This window comes from Haliotis rufescens, unplaced genomic scaffold (genome assembly GCF_023055435.1).
Source record: "Haliotis rufescens isolate VD_foot unplaced genomic scaffold, xgHalRufe1.0.p SCAF_80, whole genome shotgun sequence".
NCBI classification, from domain to species: domain Eukaryota; kingdom Metazoa; phylum Mollusca; class Gastropoda; order Lepetellida; family Haliotidae; genus Haliotis; species Haliotis rufescens.
In genome coordinates, this window is record NW_025964373.1 from 1,498,094 (window position 1) to 1,511,121 (window position 13,028).

The window sequence follows — 13,028 nt, forward strand, 5'->3', positions numbered from 1 at the left end:
TTCAATAAAGCAAAACACGACTACAAATATTTAAACATAGCCCACGAACTAAACCACCAGGTTCAAAAACTAGTCCAAATAGCCAAAAGTAGAGACTGGAAAAAATTCTGCGAAGGTATAAATAACCGTACAGATGCCAGAATGGTCTGGCTCAAAATCCACGCCATCAGAGGCTTAAAACGACATAAAAAACAACCTAACATTGACAACTCAACCAACCCCGGCCAAAAAGCAAATAATCTCGCCAACCACTTTTCGGCCGTTAGCAGTAACACCAACTTCAGCCAAAAATTCCAAGATAAACTTAAAACAGAAAACAAACCCACAAAAGAACCAAACAATAACAATCTAGAAATAAATCAACCCTACACAATGGAGGAGCTCCTCTACGTAATCCAAAACAGGAACAAGGGCACAGCCCCAGGATTAGACCTAACTTCTTACCAAATAATTAAAAAACTCCCCCTAAAACTACTCCAGGCACTACTCAAACTATACAATCTCATCTACCTAAACGGACAGGTTCCTACTCCCTGGAAACAGGCCCTAGTCATACCAATCCCTAAATCTAATAAACCAGCTAATCATGCTAACTCATATAGACCAATATCCCTAACTTCAAACTTATGTAAAGTAATGGAATGAATGGCTAAAAATAGATTACAACATTACTTAACCCAAAATAACATCATAAACCCAGATCAAAGTGGTTTCACTCCTGGCCGCTCAACCCTAGATAACCTCGCCCGACTAGAACAAGATATTAAGACAGGACAACTAAATAAACTATATACCACAGGCATCTTCTTAGACTTCTCTAAAGCTTTCGACATGGTATGGCACGATGGGCTAATACAAAAACTTAAAAAAATAGGACTCAAAGGTCAGATAATAAACTACATCAAGGACTTCCTAAACAATCGTAAAATAACCGTGGGTATAGACCAAACTCTATCGGACCAATGTCCCCTAGAAAATGGCACTCCACAGGGCAGTATCCTCAGCCCCACCCTCTTCAATATAATGATAAACGATGTATTCGACGGCCTATCCTCTAAAGTAAACACATCAAAATTCGCGGATAATGGAGCCATCTGGATCCGCACTAAAAGCATGAAAATGGTCCAAAATTTACTCTCTTAATAAAATACAACAATGGGCTGACAAATGGGGCTTCTCCCTTAACTCAGAAAAAACAACAGGAATAGTATTCAAACATAAAAACATGAAACCCGCCTCCCCAATCCTCCAGCTAAACAATCAAACAATCAAATTTAAAAAACAAACCAAATTCTTAGGACTTATTTTCGATGAACATCTCAACTGGGATGCTCACATCCAAAACCTAACAACTAAATGCAGTAAAGACCTAAACACCCTAAGATGCCTAACTGGCTCTAACTGGGGAGCCTCCAAAGATACCCTCCTCTCTCTCTACATATCACTAATTAGATCAAAACTAGACTACGGCTGCGCCATATACAACACCCTAAACAACTCTCTATCTAAAAAACTTGACTCAATACAATATCAGGCTCTCAAACTAATTATACGCACCCAACATGGCACCTCCTACACCTCACTTCAGGCCTTAACAGGAGAAATGCCACTAAGTGTACTCAGGGAACAGCTAAGCTTAAATTTCTGGGCCGCGTCCCAATCAAACCCTCTCATCCAAAACTTAATAAACCAAACATCAGCCCCAAAAACCAAGCTCTAGCTCGTAAACACCCCTTACTTACCCCAATATCCCAAAGAATAACAAACTACCTAAATGAACACCAAATTAAAAATCTTAAACAAAACTGCAAACAATCAAATATCTTCACCCCTAAACTTAAAATACCCAAAATAGACACAACACTAGCTAGCCAAATAAATATACAAACCGACCCAAACATAGCTAAAACTACCACACTAGCATACATACACGAAAATTGGCCAAATTGGTGTCACATTTACACGGACGGATCCTCAGATCCGACCTCCAAACACACAGGTTTCGGAGTCCATACCACACAACCAGCTAAAACCACACAATCCTTCCAACTCCCAAACAACCAATCAATATTCACGCCAGAACTAATGGGCATGGCCTCAGCTCTCCATAATCAAGAATCCAAAAACCACAAAAACAATCCTAATACTTACCGACTCCCTAAGTGGACTGCAAGCCCTCCAAAACAAAAATACCAAAAACCGACGTAACTAAGGCAGGCAAACAAATAACCTTCTTGTGGATACCCGCCCACGTAGGAATATACGGTAATGAAAACGCCGATAAAGCAGCTAAATTATCCCTCAAAATCCCAGAAATAAGATTAAACTTACCCATCTCAAAATCAGAAATTAAAAGTGTAAACAAGCAAAAAATCACAAAAAATGGCATAACCTATATCTTAACTCAAATAGCCAAATCAAAAAAGTGCTCAGCAAACCACTAACCAAACCAAAAATTCTCAATCCATCAAAAAAAATCGACAGAGTAATCACTAAACTCCAAACAGGATACACCAACCTAAATAACCACCTAAAAAAAATAAAAAAACACACTACAGGTAACTGCCCACACTGCAAACCACCAGAAACCCCAGAACATGCACTCATCCACTGCACACACTACCTAACACATCGAACCGCATTACAAACCACCCTCAATCTAAACAAGGCTCTCACTCTAGAAGCAATACTAAACCCACAAAATAAACTAGAAAACTTCAAGGCCTTAGGCGTATTCTTAATAAAAACGGAACTAATAAAATGCATCTAAAAACACAATAACTCACCAAATCAAAATCACATAAACAAACAAACATCCACCATACCCAGCTCCCTTAGTTCTCCTCCCCAACCCCATCAGCATCTATTCCAAATCTCAAAATTCCCAAATTCTATATAAGCAACCCCTAAACCCCCCTCTTGGGTTGCACAGACCATTTTCGCCCCTTTCGGAAACACATTAAATGGCCTGGCCGGGCCCGTGTGCGAAATACGCATCAGTCGGAAAGCGCACGTTAAATCTCCAAAGTAAATAAGTAAGTAAGTAAGTAAGTAAGTAAGTAAGTAAGTAAGTAAGTAAGTAAGCAAGCTGACACACAATCGACCAGTTCAATTAAAGAGTATTTCTGGGTTCAGACTGATCGTATATGGGTCCTGTATGTATGAAACCTTTTTCATCCATATTTCCACAAGGCTGAACTGCTGCCTGAACTTAACTTAAACACCACAGTATCTCCGAGTCAAGTTGAAAGTAATGATCCAATGTTACTTCAGTAAACACTACACCAGCTCACCATCCATGAGACAACACAGACTGATCTAGATCATGTCAGACGCCGATATTCCCAACCGGGTCTGCAGCAATCATCAGCACAAGTTCCCACGTTTACACCTTCCCAAGTTCATGCTGTCACAGTAGTCCTAATTTTGTGGCTGTGTGGGGGTGACTTGTGGTACACTGAGAACAGGACCAGGGAAGAAGGGAGGAATCATGATGCAACGATACAGTGTATAAATACCCCCAAAACTTTGGAAAATAAGAACTGTAAAATAACTCCCATTTTGAACAGAATAACAAATATTTTCCCCAATTTGCCTCCCAAGGATACTCGGCTTTGAATCCAAAATAACTCCCTTTACAGGGAAAACATAGATGGTAGATACAGAGCACCAGAATCGGATTCTTGAAGTTACATTTATATTTGTATTTGCAAACAACAGTATCACTGTATGTTGTGTTGGATTGGCATTAAGTGGGATTTAATTATTTTATTTCACAATTAATCAAACAATTCTACCAGTTGTGTTAATTATCACTAAACTAAGTCATTATTATTCAAGCAAAAGCGTTGAGCCTCATGGGGTTTAGAGAAAACATGTTTTTTCAATCACCTGGGGATACACTGCATTCAAGGGAAGTAACTGTGGAAATACAATTTGAAAATTGTCTCCCCTTTGACCATATCTACAGATTGGTTACATCAGCTGAATATGACCACGTCAGATGGGAATTTTCACCATCTAGCTACTGGTAAATATCTATTAGCATGCTTGGACCAGCATAGCATCACAGAAAATCAGTAAATTTAATGTGCAGGTCAGGAAGCAGATTTGCAGCATCATCACTCTCACTTATCTTATATTACCTTCTGGCTATTCTTCTATGACATTCTACAACATTTTTTCATCAAAATTATCATAAAGCCCTGTTTGTGTCATTTTCATCCTTGCCCTTTCAACCTTACTTTTGACCATAGTGCCAACCCATGTTGAGCACAGTTGTGCCAAAGGCTCGCATAAGACAATTTTTATTCCCAATATATATTAAGGATACAACCCCGCTAATAATGCCTATATAAATATACATTATATATATATATATATATATATATATATATATATATATATATATATATATATATATATGTACATCCTGGTCACATTTAATAGCGTGTTTCCTATGATTAATCTGTTGGTATATTTGTCATATTCAAGTGTGAAGGAGTGCTAAGATTGTGCTAAGATTATGCTAACCCACGTACTCTACCCACTGAACCTCGGCATCTTCCTCACAGTTTGACCTGTCAGGGTTTTACAAATGTCAGGCATCCAGATCACAATCCTGGTACAACAGCCTGTCACACAGAACATATATGGTCCCAAATGAAATTTTCTAGGCAATGAAAAATATTTAAACCAAACAACTTTCATTCATATATATCGCACATACCCACGACAATTTGTCATTCTGCTGAACATAATTGAAACTAGGTGAAAGACATTTCCATTGACAGACGAGCTGTGCATGTTGTGTTTCACACTGACAAACAATCGTACATGAAGTGGGTACTATGCCTGACTTTAAACCAACAGCCTGATGCAATGATGCCGTGGGCCCATCCCAGTCTCAATTGTGTTCTGCAGCCATCTTGGTGACAAGCACTTGGTGACAATTTCTTAATTCTGAAGCTTTCAAAGGATTGCACGCAGTCACTCAATCAGCTTCATCACATAATCACTGAACCACTTTATCAGCTCTCAACATGACACTGACTTGGTGAGGAACATTTTACAGCCAAATCTCCAGGTGAGGTGAAATGGGGTTTAACATCGCATCACGTCCAAGATTATTGCAATTACATAGTGTGCATGTGTGCAGGACAACAGGCAGGGCAACAACATGTACCATATCTTAACATCTTTTGGTAAGATGTGACCCGGATCTTCCGCTCTCCGGACAGTGGCTCTACCACTACACCACAGAGGATGTCACTCCAAGGTAAAAGAGATCTTCTTCTTGGTTCCATACATCCCCCTGAAGGCTCCCCATACTATGATACCAGCATACTTACTCACATGGACGTGGACATTACTCAACAGTTTATTTAGGTATGATCATACTTTTGTGATGATTACATACAGAGACCAAATTTCAGTTCCAAATCTGAACAATTGTGATTGTATTCCCCATTATCATATGGCCAAAAAAATTCCAACTTTCAACAGTGGTGGCTGGTTTTCATGAAGATATTAAGGGAATAATTATTCAGCTCTATTTGATAGAAAGACCAATTAAGTAATCTGAAAATGTCCTGACATTGGTACAAATTTCCAGATTCGTCAGCCAAGCATGGGCATCAAGTCATAACAGCTTGATAAATCCCTCTGATGACATATTTTTGAAGCGAGACATTTAGCATGTTCAGGTGATTATGGCTGTCAGTGTGTCACTGTGACTGAAGGTGAATCTGTTTCATTTGGTAGAGTAAGGACTGCTAAATATAGGTCATTGTCAAAGTTGGTCCTTTTTATGGTCAGTTGAGAAATTCTCAGAAAATGACAATTTGGAAAGAAATCGAAAATAGATTTGATTACTAAATCCATTCGTTTATATAAGTAAACAAGATTTAACTCCTCTTACGTAATTTAATCATATTAAAAAATGTTCAAATAATTCCAAATACAGTATATTATCTTGTCAGTGCACTGTGAAATCACTTTGCGTTGCATTTTTTCCTGTTAAATGAAATGTTTGGAACAATTTTATAATTCTTATGGCACATTTATAATCTCTTCATAATACCTCGTGAATCACCTGGTGTTACAGTCTTTTTAAGTTATACACATATATACAATTATATACTTGCCCAAAAAACACTGTCAGCAGTGTAACAAATCATAAATAGCCAAATTAAAAGTAATCACCCTTTGAAAATTGAGAAGAAACTGAAAGGTCCCTTCTCCTGGTCACTTTCTGCGCATGAGGCCAAGTAGCCGACGGCATGAATAGAAGGCAGCAGATCAGTTGAAAAGAATCTGTTAGCTTGACGTCTGTTGTCATAAGTGTAATATTGTTATCTATCACATGTGCACTGATTCAACACATTTTGTTCATTTGATGCATAGAAATTGTTAATTTGTTTTTGTGACCACATGCAGAGGGAGTAGTTGTTATATTCAAAATGCATTACACTTAAGGCAAATGTTGTTACTCCACTGACCAGAACATGATGAATAGTTCAAAATATCATGTTACTGATAAAATAGTTTAATTATAGTTTAATACACATTTGATTCATTTCAAATATGATCAAGTCCTGATAGGAAACAGAAAAAAATTAGACATTCAGCAATTGTAACTTACTTTTTTGACAAACTTGGTTACACATGACACAATTCAAACCCCCACTGACACTTTAGCGAAATTTCGTAATGTGGTTCTTCTAATTAAACAACTCTTTGTACTTATTGTCATGGTAAAGCCTTTACAAACTGAAATAAGTTCTTTTATAAAAAAACATCATAAACATATATGAAAAAGAGAAATTATGATTACCACACAACACTACTGTTATTTCAATGACTTAATTTGTTATGCCACTGATATTATGAAATGGGTAACCCTTTTATGAAATGAAAAAGGTAAATGTGATTCAAATGCGTTTTTCGTGTATCACAGAAAACGGATTTTAATTATTTTTTGTAAGAACAACATCAAAACACCATAAAACGTATCCTAAATTAGTGTTACACCAATGACAATTTGACATCTTACATTTACATTCATTCCATTGTTCTGATAATTTAGTGATGGGTCTTACAGCAATATATCATTCCAGGTTTATTAGAAAACGTATTACCTTAGTTGTAGAACTACCTGCAACCAAGCCTGTGTCTAATGCAGAGAGATGTGTCACTGGGGTAACACAAACATAAATAGAACCTTGTAAAAAGTGTTTGAGACTTTAATGCATTAATGTTAAGAAATCCAATTTTCATTGCATGAAAATGACACTAAAATACGATGTGATTTTAAATTAAGTCCCTGGTCAACTGGTGAATCTTCCGTGTTTGGATTTTGGTAACAGGGTGCATATATTAGTGGCGGGACGGTTAGATTGAAGTCAGAAAGTACAGCATAACCTCTTGATAATATTTCATTCCGAAACAAATCCAGGACTCATTGGTCACAAATTAAAGAAAAATAAGCCATGGCCGCCAACACTGTAACCTACCTAGTCTACATTAAAGTTTGGACATATTATTATTGCACTTATATAGCATGTGTGTGTGGCTGCTTGTACTATCCGGACTAATGCTGAGCTTACAGGTTCTACTACACCAAATCAGTACCAGTTTGGAGAGTGCGGTTTTCGTAGGGAGCCTTCAGTGCAGATCGAGAGATATCTGCAGGCTGTGATTGGAGGATATTCTGTAAGATTTTTATGTCTTTCAAATGTACATCCATCCAGTTATTAAAACTGACCATGTTCTTCTATATTTAGTACTGTCTTTTTCAACATGATGACTTATGCTGAATGTGACCACAGCTATTTTAAAGTAGGTGACATTTGGTGCGAAACTGGGGGTGGTGTGTTTAGCTTCCGGTACTCGGAAAAGGAGCTGGGTAAGCTAGTCATTTTTATTTTTTTTATTGCTGCTCTAAGGCCAAACTGTGCCCACACGTACAGGTAATAGCTGTTGAATGCTTAGTTATTTAAAAAAAAATCATAACGTTACTATAGAAGTCTATGGGAAAACATTTGGTTGTGTGTAACCTGTAGGGTGAGTGCACATTTCAGTAATTCATACTTTACATGCTTTTCTGTTTATATTTCACCATGGATACACCATGGAGGCAAATTTAAAAATAATGACAGTGAAGTTGGGGACATTTTGGGTTGAATGGAGCATTTGGATGGGCTGGAAATGAATGTTGCTTCGTATTGTGGTCGAACTCAGCACGAACCCCCCAGGGTACCTCTGTCCAACAAGCCCTCCTCCTGCCTTCTGAATTTGTTGAAACTGATGAATTTGACAACAAATTAGGATAAAGTCACCACTGCCACAACAATTTCTGCCTTGTGTCAATCGCTTGCCAGTCAAGTTACGCGATGCCGTTATCTTGAATATGAAGCATGTACACTGCTGACAGCAGAATATGTCAAACATCCCCTTATTTATAGTAAACAATGTAGCATACCAATATGTCTTTCTGTTAGGTGCTCTTGTGTGAATGAATGATGCTATTTTTCTATTAAGTTTCTTAAAACAGACTTATTTTTCACTCATATAACTTTCAAATAATTATTTTGTCCCCTCAAGAACTGACTCCTGGCTGTTATATCCAAACTGGTTTGCCATTTGATATTGTCTGAACACTTTTTTCAGCTTTTCACATGCCTGATGTTGACTGGGGAGGTATATGTGCACTCATGCAGAAGAAGTAGGAGTTTCGACATCGAATTTGGCATTTGGAGAAGCTGATCCGAAGTCCGGTGTTGGCAGTGTGTGATCGACAACCCTTGTTTTGCCTCGCTGCGCTTCATTACCTTGTAGAAGTTGTGGAACTTGGACATGTAGGTACAGTAAGTACATTTAAGAACCCCAGTCCACTTGAGGCCCCTCTGTTGCTCACTATCAAGTGCCATAATAAGATCACCCTCATGCACTAGACATTTCTGACAGTGGTCCCTTAATGCCTCACTGTGCAGTTTTTTAGTTTGCAAACATGAAGTAAGGGCTATACACCAGTCCCAGAACCTGCTTAGATGAAAATAATATCCACTGGCTCTTTTGGAATGTAACATTATGGTTCTGAAATCATCTAAAGAATGTGATAGTGTTCGACAAAACTAAATTATCTCCCCTGTTTAGTAAAATGCATTGTATCTTTCATTCCCCTATAAACCCATAAATTATTGGAGAGAAACACTATTTTAAGCTGGTATTGCATGACACTGTTAATTGTGAATAAAAAGAATTACATTTATGCCAGGATAAGCTGTACATTTTCATAATTATATGGAATTTTAACTTTGTTTCATTGAAACTGGCAAATAACTGAAATAAGCAAGTTTAGCCACCTTGAAACATTAAACAGTAAGAATGTTTGATGTCCTGTGAGTATTTTAAAGTCTTAACTAAATAAATCAATAGAGTTAAGTGTAATTTCCTTCCATGTTGTGGTTTCAAAAAGCTTTTTTCTACTTGAGGGTCCATTTCAATTTCTCGGCTTTAATAGGCGGTATGGTTCACTGGTCAGCATTTGAGATTGCTGTTAACAATGCACCCCTTTACTTCCTATTTTCTGGTAAAGTTCATTATCCAGCCTTACATATATGATGACTTTAAAGCTGCTTAATGTGTCCCTTGCTTATTGTTGGCCTGAATTCCATGCTCTCTGTCCAATTTTGAGATTTTTTTCTGATTCCTTTCCATGTGTACTTATGTCATCAGCCTATATCATAGAGGATTATACTTTTGATTTTTGGAGTATATGAAAGCACAAACATTTGTGATAGCCCCTCCATAGATGATTTACCAAATGCTGACAGCCATTTGAGTGTTTAATTATATAAACAATGGATGGTGTAAGTTCGAGCAATCTCAAACAATATCAATCGCATCATGTCATGAGTGTCAAAACCATATTCCATGAATGTAGCAGACTCTGCTATGTTCTGATGATGTCAGCAAAGGAAGGCAAACAACACACCACTACTCAATTTTAAATATGTATTGTAACTGGTTTTGAGGTTTAAAGATTTGTTCAATTTTTTTAGTCGAAAAAATATTTTAGGGTGATATGATCTATGCAGCCTCAATCATTTATAGAATTGACCCCTGACCACCATCTTTTATGAAATATAAATGAACTTCCATGGTCAGTGCATGAAGGTAAAAACTTCTTTATTAATACAGAAATACCTTTTGTAAAACATTGATGAAGTGTACACCATTAAACTCTCACAACTCTTTCTGTGCATCAAAACTATGTATTCTGGTGCCATATAGACATGCTGGATAGGAACAAGTAGTGAAGTTTAATCCAATTTCCATTTTTTTTCTGAGAAGCTACATATATATACAATATATAAATCACAGATTTGACAAGTGCAAATATATTCTGATTTGTCTACAGGTTCTACTACACCAAATCAGTACCAGTTTGGAGAGTGCGGTTTTCGTAGGGAGCCTTCAGTGCAGATCGAGAGATATCTGCAGGCTGTGATTGGAGGATATTCTGTAAGATTTTTATGTCTTTCAAATGTACATCCATCCAGTTATTAAAACTGACCATGTTCTTCTATATTTAGTACTGTCTTTTTCAACATGATGACTTATGCTGAATGTGACCACAGCTATTTTAAAGTAGGTGACATTTGGTGCGAAACTGGGGGTGGTGTGTTTAGCTTCCGGTACTCGGAAAAGGAGCTGGGTAAGCTAGTCATTTTTATTTTTTTTATTGCTGCTCTAAGGCCAAACTGTGCCCACACGTACAGGTAATAGCTGTTGAATGCTTAGTTATTTAAAAAAAAATCATAACGTTACTATAGAAGTCTATGGGAAAACATTTGGTTGTGTGTAACCTATAGTGCTAGCCCACCGAGATACCATGCCGCAGTTTAACATGAATAGCCACAGACAAGGTTGACAAGAATATATACAGGATAGGAGACAGCGTTAATACAGTTGAGTAGGTTTAAGATCAGTTACACTGTTGTATTTGTAATGAGTTGTGTTTCTGCATGAAGTTAGTAAGTGAATGCAACAACCGTGTCCATGACACACAAGAAATGCAGAGCTTACCAACAAGAAAGGAAATGTATTCATAACTGCAAGATGACATTATGTGCTAAGTTTGGTGAAGAAATATTGTAAGGCTTTCAAGATCTGCTCCAGAAACAACGACTACCGCCGTTTTCAGTCTAAGTCAAAGTCGTTGCCATGGAATCTCGAAAAAAAGTGTTTTTTTAAAATCCCAAACTATCAAAGGGCACCAGTTCACCACTAGACCTATCTATGTGCCAAGTGTGGTGAAGAAATGTGGTACAGTTTTCAAGATCTGTTCCAGAAACGAGGACTACCACCATTTTCAGTCTAAATCAAAGTCGCTGCCATGGGAACTCGAAAAAAATAATTTTTAAATCTAAAACTATCAAAAGGCACCAGTTCACCACTAGACCTATCTATGTGCCAAGTTTGGTGAAGAAATATGGTACAGTTTTCAAGATCTGCTCCAGAATGAAATGTGACGGACAGCACCCATTCCTATATCCCCCTTCCACTTCGTGGCGGGGGATAATAAGCTGAAGGTCAAATTTCAAATGTAAAGGTGACTATCAGTATTCAATACAAAATAATAACACTTATGCCTCTGAACTGATAGCAATTTTCGGACAACAGGGTTATCATCCAATTGGCAAAACATGGTTTACTTATTTTCAACATATCTTGTTACTTCATCATAGCTCTGATAATCCCATAATTATGAAGGAAGTTGACATCAAGTCCAAAGGTGTATTGGAATTGCTCAAATGTTAGGTAGTTTCCTTCAGGGTTAATAAAGCCCAGTACTTGGCTGACACCTCTATCAAACCATTTAGAATAGAAAATAATCTCTCTACCAATGGTGATGTCTTTGTAGTAAAAGATAGGTTCTGTAATAAAGTCGTGAAATGATTTGGACTGTATTTTCTATGAAAACCTATCAAAGGCAATTACAATGTCCAACCAAAAAACATTATTGATTTCTTTGAACGTTTTTGCCTGACAACAGTACTGTGTATTACATACAAAGACAGCTACTATATTCCTACAATATTGGGAATACAATTATAGATAAAATACTCAATCCAACAATAAAACACTAACCTTGGAATATGAGCCAAAGAACCAAAGTTATTTCCTTGGGATTCACAATTCCGATTAGAGTCGTGAGTATATCTCCTTAGATGACTATATGTGGAGTGACCCCTGCCCTTCTGAGGTGTCCAGTACACAGCCCAGCTGAATACCCAAGCTGGCGATAAAGGGCTTGAGTGGGGAAAGGGCTTGAGTGGGGAAAGGGCTTGAGTGGGGAAAGGGCTTGAGTGGGGGAAGGGCTTGGGCTATTGTGTCAGACAGTGCACAGGGAGTGAGTTACACAAACTGATCAGCAGCAAGCATGCTCAGTGCAAGGGCTGTGACTAATAGTGTATGTTTGAGATAGACTAAGCAATATCATAAAACAAGATGACTAAAACTGTGAATGAAAAAGCATTTATTTATTTACATTTACTGGTGGCTCTGATGTACAAAGCAACAAAACTAAAATACTCAAGTCAAATACAAGAAATATATAAAAAGTGTTACTGCCACATATAGAATTTATATATGTTAAGATTGGTATTCAGTTGCATGTTCTATATGAAAAATGAAATAAATGTTTTAACTAGTTGTTATAATTATTTATTTTTTCTGTAACATGTATATTGGTTTGGGAATAATAAATTTTGTAAAAAAGTGTTTCTTTCACACATACAGATCTGGTATTTGTATTGTTAAAAATCTGTTATTTTCCTTTGGATATGGTGAAATTTGGAATAGACAATCAGTTTCTTGTATCCATTCATTTATATCCGCTTTCAGAACAAGATGTATTGATATTGATAACCAGTGTCTCTTTGAATCTTTTGACAAATTATCTTCATTATATTTGTATAAAACAATTAAGCTATCAAATGAATATGAAAATTATTTAAGTG